This window comes from Pinus tabuliformis, chromosome Q (genome assembly GCF_031772625.1).
Source record: "Pinus tabuliformis cultivar Carrire ecotype Pingquan chromosome Q, CPIR1, whole genome shotgun sequence".
Lineage (NCBI taxonomy): Eukaryota > Viridiplantae > Streptophyta > Pinopsida > Pinales > Pinaceae > Pinus > Pinus tabuliformis.
This window is the reverse complement of record NC_142296.1, coordinates 476,290,111-476,303,938: the sequence shown is the minus strand read 5'-3', so window position 1 is coordinate 476,303,938 and position 13,828 is coordinate 476,290,111. Positions and strand designations below refer to the sequence as shown.

The following is a 13,828-nucleotide window of genomic DNA, read 5'->3' as shown; positions in this document are numbered from 1 at the left end:
CCATTCTCTCCCCAGTGGAGTCGCCATTTTGTTATTGGGAAATCTAGTGTCCACTCGGAGCTGCTAGTCCCATTAAGACTGGTAGCTATCTTAGAAACAAACAAACTAAAACTACTTTCGCTTTCCTTTATGAGAAGTAGATAAGAGGGGAACAAAGGACACCAACCTCAGTCTTGTGCTTGGTTCCTTGCTTGGTTCCTCTTCCTTCTGACAGATCCTTGCCGCTTTTCCTTCGTCTACCTAGCTTCAAAGAGCACCTGTGGAATCAAAGTAGCATAATACTATCGAAGAAAAGAGATCTACAATCATAAACAATATAGGACCAGATATATATTGACCACACAAATGCATATATCGTCAAACATACAAGAATGTGGAGGAAAACTTGAATAGCTTTATTAATATCAAGAATAGCAAAGAGGATTACAACCAATTGTTCTGACCCAGCGTCATCCTCCCAGCATGAAAGCCCTTCTTCACCTCATGAAAAGATTAGATCACCCAACACTATGATATTCCACCAAGAAATCAACAGCACTTCCTTACAAGATACAAAATTCCAGCCCCTTTGGATCTCTGGGATGAGGGATCCATATATAGATGATTGCAGGGGGTTGAGTCAGCTTCTGGGATTTTGATTAGTGTCCTCTCTCTGATAGTTCTTGATTCCACTTGGAGATTGATGATCTCTTACTCATCCCTGGGTGAATTTGGAGAGGCAAGTGTCACAGGAGAAGTTTCTAGAAGATTCCATGACGATCCACCTTGCAAACTGTCTCTGCCATTTGTCTACTCTCACCCATCGCACCCTACAGAAGGGCTTTCCAATATGCATCGCACCCTTTACACTGGTCAAGTGAAATGCATCGCACCCTCTACACTGGGCAGTCTGTATGGTCCAGCTTTGACCAGTTCTGAGCAGTTTTCTGTGGAGAACTTCTGGGAGATGATGTAATCAGCTGACCTTGTTCCTTTAGGGTGTGAAGCAACACTTTTAGGGACTTAGGAGCCCTTGGTTTATGGACATGTATGATTGGGGTTGTAGTGCCCAAAAATGTCTATAACAGGTGGTAATGTGGCACCCATAATAAGTTGAGAAATATTGACTGCTCGACACCGAATACCCATTCCTCCATTTCCAGCACCGTAACGCCTGTTTCATCATAATAAACTCTTTTCGTGTATTTATTCGTCACTAAGTGTGGAAACTTGGCATGATCTATGAGGTCCCAATCCTCCATTTTCAATAGTGGGACTTTTGTGAGCCGCGGACCTTCAAAAGGAACCTACTCAGGTAGCAAGGGCATGGAGATGGTGAATTTCTCCTATTCTAGGTCCTTTGTGATCTTTTCCTTTCCCTTTCTCAGAGGGATATACCCAGGTAGCTTTGTTATAGGATCTATGCCTTCAACATCAACATCCTCCATTCCCTGCCCTTCTTCCGCCTCCAGGTCTACAACCTTTTGCTTATATTTTGATGGTTGCTTATCTTTCTTATGTGCTAGTGTCACGATATGCTTCCTTAGGGAAGCACGTAACTGCACTGAATTTTTCTATTTTTCCTTTACTGCAGGTTGCTTGTCTTTCTCCATGGACTGTTTTGGCCTTGGTTACCTTGGCACCATCGGCACTACAGGCATAGATTCAACATTGGATACATCAGGTCCTGGAGCATTGGATACAACGGCTTCTGAACTCAAGGCTTTTGGCAGGGTTGGTGGTAGTCATCCTGTCCATAAACAACTCATGGGCTTCATGAGAAATGTTTGTGTGTGTGAAGAATTCCTCCCAAAACGCTCGGCTCATGAGCGACAGAAAGAAAATTTCAACAACAACTCTAAGGGTGCAAAGTGTTCTTTGTTGGTTCGACATGTAGAATTTATAGGGGGTTTTGAATTCAAATCTGACCGCTCCCCCCAAATTCTGACAATTAATGTTGTTTTGGCAGTAGATCTTCAAATATTTTTGCCTTAAATTCCACCAGCCCACTCCTCTTAACCGTCTTTTGGCTGTCAAGTCATGAATAATGACTTCAACGGTCACTTTTCTGCTGCGCTGTGTGACACCTCACTTCATGGTGCAACTTCCTGTGCATAGCTTCACATGTTACAACTTCACCATTTTCCACGCAGCCCACCTGCTGCGTAGTCCTCTGACCCTAGTATGTAGTTTATAGTCCCGCACTCCCTTGCAACTGCCTGGAGAACTAAGACTATTATGTTGCCATATAGTCATTGCATAGGATCCCCTGTATACAACTTCAATTGGCTCCCATTCACTCTTCCCAGAAAAGGTTCTCCATTCAGCTTCATGAGCTGAATTGTGCCCCCATATGTAATTTCTTTGATAATATATGGCCCTAGCCAATGCATCTGAAATTTCACCGGAAACTTAGTGAATTTACTATCATATAAGAAGACAAGATCATTTACCTTGAACGTGTGAAGCTTGATGCAACGATCGTACCATGATTTTTCATGTTCCTTCTATACTTACTGATGAAATCCTACCAAAAATCGATCCTCTTTGAGCTCGATCAGATGCGCGAGCCTTCCTTCCAAGGCCTCACAATCCACCATACCTGTGAGAGATGCTATGCGCAGACTAGGCATAATATACTCCATCGGCATTATAGCTTCTACACCATAGACCAATCTGAACGGTGTTTGTCCTGTCAGCTTCTTGCAAGTGGTCATATAATCCCATAGCACTGTAAGTAAGCACACATCCCAGTCATTTCGCTGCGCACTAAAGATCTTTGTTAGTGCATTCTCCAAAATATTGGTGAAGGCTTCAACAGTTCCATTGGCCTGTGGGTGATACGGTGTACTCTTCTGATGATAAAACTGGAATTATTCTATTAACGCATTGATTGTTTCATTCGGAAAGTGCGTACTAGTTTTCTTCCCTAGGGGCTAAATTCATTGAACAAAATCAATCACCCATTTTTCAAATGGTTGCAACGATACTTGAGGTTGTAATGGAAATTCATATCTTCGTGATGGTCTACCCATTCTCTAACATGCATTGCATGCCTTACAATATGGCTTGGAATCCATGTGCAACATTTGTCACCATAGTCCTACACGTAAAATCTTTTGCGCAGTCGCTTTTCCTGCATAATGACCTCCCGTAGCCCCTCCATGAGCTTTAGAGAGAATGTTATCTCTCTCAAAATCTGGTACATATCTTCACAATATTTCATTTTCACCCATCTTATGCATATGTCCCGCAAGAACTAAAAAATATGCTGCATGTACTACGAGTTCCTTATTTTTCTGACTTGTATACCCTTTCGGTGCTATCCTTGTAGTTAAGAAATGAATGATATTTGCAAAATGGTTATCCGCTATGTGCACTGCAAAGTGCTGCTTGTCTGACAACCCTTCCTCCAGATTATTGGGCTCCTCCCCTATTTCGATCCAAGACAGATGGTTAGGTCCTACATTTAATCTCCCTGGCTTCACAATTAATTCAAAGTCATACTCCTGGAATAGTAGCAACCATTTGCAGATCTTCCCCCCGAACATAGGCTTATTGACTAGGTATTTTAAGGTAGAATGATCCGTTTACATCTTGAAATTCCCTCCTAATAGATAGTGCCTGAAATTTTGTAGCGCATACACCATGGCCAATCCTTCACACTTAGTCGTTGAGTAATTCTTCTCGGCCTTCGATAATTTCCTACTCGCAAAGGATATAGAGTGGTCCATTTCTCCTTCACTAGCCTGCATTAGAACTGCACCCAACACAATGCAAGAGGCATCCACATGTAAATGAAATTCCTTTTTCCAATCAAGGAATACCAAGATTGACATGCTGACCATATTTTCTTTCAATACATCCAAGTCATGCTGAAATTCTTCATCCCAACAGAATGTTGCATCCTTCTTCAGTAGTTTCTCCATAGGTGTGGTAATTTGAGCATATGCTTTGATAATTTTTTTGTAATATCTCGTATGTCCCAGTGTCATGTGCAACTGCTTAACATTCCTTGGGGCCTCCAAATTCACAATTACTGCAATCTTTGCAGGGTCCACCATTAGCCGTTGCTTGCACACCACGTGACCTAGCAAGATTCCAAAGGGAATGCAGAATATGCATTTCCTCAAATTCAGTGCGATTTGATATCTGTAACATGTATCCAACATCAGGTGCAGACTTTCTACATGGCGCTTTACTAATCCGAACATTTTCCAGTGATTAAAGTATACTTCCAGGAACTTATGAATGAACTCCTTGAATGTTGCAATGACTACCTGATAAAATATAGCAAGTGCATTCTTGAGTCCAAATGACATTATAGTGTATTGAAAACAGCCCCATTCTATTGAAAAGGTCATTTTTCTCCTTTCCTCAAGTGCAATCTTAATTTGATGGTACCCCAAAAACCCATCAGTGAACGAGTAGGCTTCCTGCCCTCCAACATTGTCCAATACTTCATCAGTAAACAACGTTGGGAATGGATCATTGACACACACATCATTAACCTTCTGTAGATCTACACAAATACGTATCTCACACTTCTACTTCTCCTAAACCACCATCGGGCTCATCCATTCAAATTCTTCAACTAGTTCTATGATGCCTGCTTCCAACATCTTATCCAACTCTAAGCGAACCTTTTCCTTGCATTTAGGATTAAGGCGATACGTCCTCTATTTAACAGGCTTCGCGTCCAACTTTAGAGTGATTTTAATAACACCCATGTCTCCTACTATGCCCTTCAAGTCCAAAAACTTTGTAGGGAATAAATCTTGGTATTCATGGAGTAACTCAACAACTTTATCCATAGTAGCGTCATCCCAATAATATCCAATATTTGTAAACTTTGGCTCTGCTTCAGTACCAATGTTTACTTGCTTTCTCTTCAACGACGTGGTGATATTAGGTTGTCTATTCACAGGCCCTCATCTTCGCGATGTCCTTCTGCCTTTGGAATATTAATATTTCTTGTATCATCATCCTCCTCTTCAGCGGTCACATTATAACATTCCAACGCATGGTGTAGATGGATGATCCAAACTGGCTAGACCCATTCCAGAGGTTCTTGTGGTTTTCTAAAGATAACTGCCTTAATCTCATGTAGGGCTTCATCAATGCTTGCGATGCCATCTTCAAAATTGAAGGTCAATAGGAACCCTTCCCTTAATATATCCCACTCCACAATTCCATGGTGGAGCTCTGTTTCTAGATACCAGTTCATGGGAATTGAATCTGAAGTATGACAAAAGATGTGTACCCACTCCGGCTGTAGTTTTTTCACTCATGCTTTAGTCCATTTTGTTATGTGATCGCATGTGTTATCACTCAAGAAAAAATTTTAAATTTTCACATCAGTTCGATTGTTTGTCAAAGGGTTGGTGTCAATTTTGGGTCTAGTCTTTTCATCTGGTTTTGGAGTCTAAATAGTTTGAATAGGAGTCTTGTTAAGAATATTGTTGGTATGTATAGAGGGGTCAATTCTCTGTCTTAGTCTATCATTGATCTCACATCTCACATGGATATCATATGTCCAAACATTTCGTAGCGCCTGTAATCATTTTAAAGTGGTTTCGCAGCACATAAATCCCTTTATCAGTTTCGCAGCGCAACATGTTTTAGGTGATTTTGTAGCGCATAATTCATATTTTGCACTGGCTGCGCTACGAAATTGGGGATTTGTTCGAATTCATAACCATTCTTTCACAGCTGTCATATCCATTAAAATCCATCAACAGTTGTCAGCCTATAGTGATATTCTTTCGTCTATCATATCTGATAGTGCTGTAGTGTTAGCTACAATCAATTTGTTTCTTCACTTAACAATTTCCATGGCTGATGTGCACCAGCAGGTGTATGAACGAATCAAGGCTCCTTTGCTCACTCTGGTGAGTTCAGGAAGCCTAGAACAGTCATATGCAGTCTTGAGCCATCTACATCTGTTGGTGACACGTGCTCCAATACTGTTTTCATCAGATTATAAGCATTTTTATTGTCGCTATAGTGACCCTTCATATGTGAAGAAATTGAAGCTTGAGATGCTTACAGCCGTGGCAAATGAGAGTAATACATATGATATTGTGACGGAGCTCAGTGAATATGCTGCAAATGTTGATGTGGCCATTGCAAGAGAGTCTGTCCGAGCAGTTGGAAAAATTGCATTGCAGCAGTATGATGTCAATGCCATTGTTGACCGCCGCCTTCTTCAGTTCCTAGAGATGGAAAAGGATTATGTCACTACAGAAACTCTGGTTCTCGTGAAAGACCTTCTAAGGAAGTATCCGCAGTGGAGTCATGACTGTATTGTAGTTATGAGAACGTTAGTAGCAGAAATGTTCCAGAACCTAAGCCTAAAGCTGCACTGGTTTGGATTTTGGGAGAATATTCCCAGGATATGCTTGATGCCCCTTATGTTCTTGAAAGTCTAATTGATAGCTGGGATGAAGAAGACTCAGCAGAAGTTCAGTTGCTTTGGGTCAATCTGATTATGGATACACTTGGTGCTTTGGCACTGGTAACAGAACATCCAAATGATGAGTTGATGAAAAGATTACCTGTAGGAAGAACTCAAAGTTTTATCAGTAATTCTATGTGGAGGAATATAAGCCAAAGTGTCTATCAACTCATTGTATTAGCAGTTTTGGAGATGGAAGGAATACGGCTTCTTGAGCTACATGGTTCTGATGCAGAATCAATTTTAAACACACTGATCTTTAATACATTTGTCTTCTGCCAGGTGTTCAACGAAATAAGCTCTAGAGATATAGAGAAGATAAATGTATTGCGTGGCACATTCAACAACTTGATCTTCATTGGAATATTCTTATCAGCGTTTTTATAGTTGTGCTTGTGACTACAGTCAGTGATTACCGGCAATCATTGTAGTTGCAATTCCAGAGGGTTTGCCATTGGCTGTGACATTAAGCCTTGCTTTTGCTATGAAGAAGATGATGAATGATAAAGCACTTGTGCGGCATATTTCAGCATGTGAGACAATGGGATCAACAACATGTATTTGTAGTGATAAGACAGGGACCCTAACAACAAATCGTATGGTAGTTGTAAAGGTATGGATTACTAACAATGTCAAGAAGATTGGAAGTGTTAAGGAAGGTGAGAGTCTGAGATCTGAAATCCATGGAATTGTGTTGAAATTGCTTTTGCAGTGCATATTCCAGAATACAAGGGTTGAGGTAGTGATTAGTGAAGAGGGAAAACTTGAAATTCTAGAGACACCGACTGAGTCTGCTTTGCTAGAGTTTGGCTTATCATTGGGTGGAAATTTTGCGACAGAGCGCAGTGAATCCAGAATAATAAAGGTTGAGCCTTTCAATTCTGTAAGGAAAAGAATCACTGTTGTGGTGATGCTTCCTGATGGAAAATACCGGGTTTATTGCAAAGGTGCCTCGGAAATCATCCTGAAAATGTGTAACAAGGGTCTAGATGGCAGTGGCAGTGTTGTTGCACTGGATGATGTAGCAAGTAGTGATCTTAACAATATCATTAATGGTTTTGCTACTAAATCTTTTCGAACTCTTTGCCTTGCTTAAATAGATTTGGAAGATTATTTTGATCCAGAGAGACAAACCATTCCTACAAATGGCTATACATGTATATGCATTGTTGGCATCAAGGATCCCGTGCGTCCTGGTGTCAAAGAAGCTGTTGAATTCTGTAGAACTGCAGGTATTACAGTGAGGATGGTCACTGGTGACAATATTAACACAGTGTAAGCAATTGCAGCAGAGTGTGGCATTTTAACAGATGATGGTGTGGCAATTGAAGGACCTGATTTTCGTGTAAAGAGCGAAGAAGAGATGAAGACTTTGATACCAAAAATTTAGGTTATGGCAAGATCTTCACCATTGGGCGCCAAAGAAAGATGCTGCGGAGAAATCTAAGCTTCCCTTCGATGAGAATGACAAAGGGGAGAGACTCGAGTTGGATGATAACGTGTCTGAATCAGAACCAGATGTCAAAGAACGAGGATGATTATAGACCAAGACTGTTATGGAATTAGAGTCCCATTTGATTTAGATGTCTAGAAAATCTAGTAGAGTTACAATCCTAATTGTTTTAGGATTCCAGAGCTGTCAATTAGTAATCTGTTGTATTTATTAGTTAGTTAAATGGTTGATAGGTGTCATTAGAAGTAGTTTTCGAATTCCCCTCATGCTGGAGGAGGAATCTCGATTAGTTAGAATAAAAACTCTATATATAGCTGAAACATCAATGTAATCAGGGTTGTTGGAAAACTTTATGACAGAGCATTGTATTTGGCTTATGTAAAGACAGAGTTTCAGTAATATAATTTGGCTTTACTTCTCAGGATTCATGAAGGATTTCTATGTTCAGAATGTGTGATCTTGTCCTTTCCTAAATTTTTTTACAGTTGTATAAATGTATAATCACTCAGAATTCACTGATTGTGCTCTGATTTCCTGTATGCATTTATAAACTATGGTTTCATATGAGTTATGTTCTGAATATTCAAATGCTGAATGCCTTGAATTCTATGTAAAGTCAAGATCTTTGTTATATTAAGGTGTTGTTGACTCCATAAGCCCAATGGATACTTGTTTAATGTATTTCCAGCAGCCATATTTGTCACAGTTGTTCTACAAGAGTTAGCCATCTTATTTTAAATCAAAATCATTAATACATCCAGAGAGAGCCCTCTCAGGTTGAGGAGGCTAAGCCTCAGCCTAAAGTTGGTCTGAAATAGTTACTTAGAGTCAACCTGACCAGCAGCCTATCAGGGTCTGATTTTGAGATAACATTTTGGTGCGTCTGCCGGGAGCCTGAAGATTACTCATTCCCGAAATCATGATGCTGAACTTCTGAAGGTAGCAGGAGCTCAAATTTTTTTTTTTTTTTGAGGCTGCAAATCTACCTTGGCGACTCCATTGTTGAAGAATTCAAAATTCATACATTCATGGTGATTCCACTGGAGTTATGAAGGACCCAGATGCTACCATTCTTATTTCAAGGTATGCATGCATAAATTTTTCAGGAATTCATGGTTTCCCAAATCATTTTCCCAAGGATGCATATTTTCTAAGGAATGGTCCAAAATTCAATGGAGAAGATCTGAGTTTAACTTTGAAGCATATATCAGATTTTTGTGATTTTACAGAGCTTCTTAGAGTTAAGCATGAGGATGTTTGCATTATGTTGTTCTATGATTCACTTCAAGGGAAATGTAAACAATGGATTGAAAGCTTTCCTGCCAAATCCATCATGTCATTTGAAGACTTTTGGTTTATGTTTTTGGAGGAATGGATAGATAGATCAGATGTGGTGGCAAACTCTCCTTCAATTCAAGGTTTCAAACAATGGAATGATGATCATATTAATGAAGAAATAGATGAAAGTTTTTCTTTGTCCTTGTCTTCTTATCTAAAATCATTTGAGTGCAAGGCAGAGGATAAGATGAAATTTTTAGATGAAGTTGCTAACGACATTGAGAAAGACATTGAAGGTTTACAAGATCAAATTCAGCCATATAGTCTTCATAATCATGATCATTATTTTCAGAAGCTTTCTATGGCAGAACACAAGGAGAGAGTGTTGCTTCCTTTCTCTTTCACGATTGAGGAACTGTACACGGTTGTTGAAGATCAGTTTGCCCAACCAGAAAGTTACAAAAATCATCAAGCTGATTATGTATTCTGGGATCCTATAGCCAAATATATGAAAGAGTTTTACTTTCCAGTGTTTCGGTTTTTCTATGAAGATCAAAGGCAATTTCAGTGGCACTGGTCATCACAATATCATTGTGGCTCTGAACTCCGATGAAGTCAAAAAACTCAAATATCAGATAAGACAAATGATTGGCTACATTGGAAATTTCACATTGATTGAGCTGAAAGAAGTTTGAATTGATAGGGTAGGTAGGTAGGAAAATGCAAATAAGCTTAAGGTTGACTGAGCATTTTTCTCAGTAGATATAGATTTCTTTCTCCTACAGTGATCATCAAGCTTAAGCCCGAGGTGAAGGCCCAAGACGCTGGAAAGGGATGTTGTCAAGCAAATTTTTGTTTGTAATAAAAAAAAAATAAAGCACTGGACCTACGAGTTCTTAGTGTACTACAGGAGCACACTATCCCAAGTGGAGCCACTGTTATCACTCAAGAAAAAATTTTAAATTGTTCACATCAGTTCGATTGTTTGTCAAAGGGTTGGTGTCAATTTTGGGTCTAGTCTTTTCATATGGTTTTGGAGTCTAAATAGTTTGAATAGGAGTCTTGTTAAGAATATTGTTGGTATGTATAAAGGGGTCAATTCTCTGTCTTAGTCTATCATTGGTCTCACATCTCACATGGATATCATATGTCCAAACATTTCGTAGCGCCTGTAATCATTTTAAAGTGGTTTCGCAGCACATAAATCCCTTTATCAGTTTCGCAACGCAACATGTTTTAGGTGATTTTGTAGCGCATAATTCATATTTCGCACTGGCTGCGCTACGAAATTGGGGATTTGTTCGAATTCATAACCATTCTTTCACAGCTGTCATATCCATCAAAATCCATCAACAGTTGTCAGCCTATAGTGATATTCTTTCATCTATCATATCCGATAGTGCTGTAATGTTAGCTACAATCAATTTGTTTCTTCACTTAACAATTTCCATGGCTGATGTGCACCAGCAGGTGTATGAACGAATCAAGGCTCCTTTGCTCACTCTGGTGAGTTCAGGAAGCCCAGAACAGTCATATGCAGTCTTGAGCCATCTACATCTGTTGGTGACACGTGCTCCAATACTGTTTTCATCAGATTATAAGCATTTTTATTGTCGCTACAGTGACCCTTCATATGTGAAGAAATTGAAGCTTGAGATGCTTACAGCCGTGGCAAATGAGAGTAATACATATGATATTGTGACGGAGCTCAGTGAATATGCTGCAAATGTTGATGTGGCCATTGCAAGAGAGTCTGTCCGAGCAGTTGGAAAAATTGCATTGCAGCAGTATGATGTCAATGCCATTGTTGACCGCCGCCTTCTTCAGTTCCTAGAGATGGAAAAGGATTATGTCACTACAGAAACTCTGGTTCTCGTGAAAGACCTTCTAAGGAAGTATCCGCAGTGGAGTCATGACTGTATTGCAGTTATGAGAACGTTAGTAGCAGAAATGTTCCAGAACCTAAGGCTAAAGCTGCACTGGTTTGGATTTTGGGAGAATATTCCCAGGATATGCTTGATGCCCCTTATGTTCTTGAAAGTCTAATTGACAGCTGGGATGAAGAAGACTCAGCAAAAGTTTAGTTGCTTTGGGTCAATCTGATTATGGATACACTTGGTGCTTTGGCACTGGTAACAGAACATCCAAATGATGAGTTGATGAAAAGATTACCTGTAGGAATAACTCAAAGTTTTATCAGTAATTCTATGTGGAGGAATATAAGCCAAAGTGTCTATCAACTCATTGTATTAGCAGTTTTGGAGATGGAAGGAATACGGCTTCTTGAGCTACATGGTTCTGATGCAGAATCAATTTTAAACACACTGATCTTTAATACATTTGTCTTCTGCCAGGTGTTCAACGAAATAAGCTCTAGAGATATAGAGAAGATAAATGTATTGCGTGGCACATTCAACAACTTGATCTTCATTGGAATATTCTTATCAGCGTTTTTATTGTTGTGCTTGTGACTACAGTCAGTGATTACCGGCAATCATTGTAGTTGCAATTCCAGAGGGTTTGCCATTGGCTGTGACATTAAGCCTTGCTTTTGCTATGAAGAAGATGATGAATGATAAAGCACTTGTGCGGCATCTTTCAGCATGTGAGACAATGGGATCAGCAACATGTATTTGTAGTGATAAGACAGGGACCCTAACAACAAATCATATGGTAGTTGTAAAGGTATGGATTACTAACAATGTCAAGAAGATTGGAAGTGTTAAGGAAGGTGAGAGTCTGAGATCTGAAATCCATGGAATTGTGTTGAAATTGCTTTTGCAGTGCATATTCCAGAATACAGGGGGTGAGGTAGTGATTAGTGAAGAGGGAAAACTTGAAATTCTAGAGACACCGACTGAGTCTGCTTTGCTAGAGTTTGGCTTATCATTGGGTGGAAATTTTGCGACAGAGCGCAGTGAATCCAGAATAATAAAGGTTGAGCCTTTCAATTCTGTAAGGAAAAGAATGACTGTTGTGGTGATGCTTCCTGATGGAAAATACCGGGTTTATTGCAAAGGTGCCTCGGAAATCATCCTGAAAATGTGTAACAAGGGTCTAGATGGCAGTGGCAGTGTTGTTGCACTGGATGATGTAGCAAGTAGTGATCTTAACAATATCATTAATGGTTTTGCTGCTGAATCTTTTCGAACTCTTTGCCTTGCTTATATAGATTTGGAAGATTATTTTGATCCAGAGAGACAAACCATTCCTACAAATGGTTATACATGTATATGCATTGTTGGCATCAAGGATCCCGTGCGTCCTGGTGTCAAAGAAGCTGTTGAATTCTGTAGAACTGCAGGTATTACAGTGAGGATGGTCACTGGTGACAATATTAACACAGTGTAAGCAATTGCAGCAGAGTGTGGCATTTTAACAGATGATGGTGTGGCAATTGAAGGACCTGATTTTCGTGTAAAGAGCGAAGAAGAGATGAAGACTTTGATACCAAAAATTCAGGTTATGGCAAGATCTTCACCATTGGGCGCCAAAGAAAGATGTTGCGGAGAAATCTAAGCTTCCCTTCGATGAGAATGACAAAGGGGAGAGACTCGAGCTGGATGATAACGTGTCTGAATCAGAACCAGATGTCAAAGAACGAGGATGATTATAGACCAAGACTGTTATGGAATTAGAGTTCCATTTGATTTAGATGTCTAGAAAATCTAGTAGAGTTAGAATCCTAATTGTTTTAGGATTCCAAAGCTGTCAATTAGTAATCTGTTGTATTTATTAGTTAGTTAAATGGTTGATAGGTGTCATTAGAAGTAGTTTTCGAATTTCCCTCATGTTGGAGGAGGAATCTCGATTAGTTAGAATAAAAACTCTATATATAGCTGAAACAACAATGTAATCAGGGTTGTTGGAAAACTTTATGACAAAGCATTATATTTGGCTTATGTAAAGACAGAGTTTCAGTAATATAATTTGGCTTTACTTCTCAGGATTCATGAAGGATTTCTATGTTCAGAATGTGTGATCTTGTCCTTTCCTAAATTTTTTTACAGTTGTATAAATGTATAATCACTCAGAATTCACTGATTGTACTCTGATTTCCTGTATGCATTTATAAACTGTGGTTTCATATGAGTTATGTTCTGAATATTCAAATGCTGAATGCCCTGACTTCTATGTAAAGTCAAGATCTTTGTTATATTAAGGTTTTGTTGACTCCATAAGCCCAATGGATACTTGTTTAATGTATTTCCAGCAGCCATATTTGTCACAGTTGTTCTACAAGAGTTAGCCATCTTATTTTAAATCAAAATCATTAATACATCCAGAGAGAGCCCTCTCAGGTTGAGGAGGCTAAGCCTCAGCCTAAAGTTGGTATGAAATAGTTACTTAGAGTCAACCTGACCAACAGCCTATTAGGGTCTGATTTTGAGATAACAGCATGGATCATCCTTCTCGCTATATTTCTCAGTTAATCTAGTGTTAGGACACCCAAACTATAACCTCATCATTCTTTCGAAATCCCTCCATCCATCAAAGCTATCCTTGTGTGTACCCCACCATCATGAAGATGTAGCATGTAGTGCCAAATCTAGTGCTTGGAAGTAGTGATCCTCGGGTACTTCACACTCAAATGCATCCAAAAACTTATCCACGTTAGTTAACCCATCATAATAGGGTAAGTTTTTTACCTCCGATGAGAC

The 13,828-nt window shown here is 39.5% G+C and overlaps 2 pseudogenes; both read left to right on the top strand.

Annotated features, from left to right (window-relative positions):
* Window positions 1-5,813: 5,813 nt before the first annotated feature.
* Window positions 5,814-7,883, top strand: LOC149220261 (calcium-transporting ATPase 10, plasma membrane-type pseudogene; annotated as a pseudogene).
* Window positions 7,884-11,272: 3,389 nt separating this feature from the next.
* LOC149220260 (calcium-transporting ATPase 10, plasma membrane-type pseudogene) lies at window positions 11,273-12,686 on the top strand (annotated as a pseudogene).
* Window positions 12,687-13,828: the final 1,142 nt, after the last annotated feature.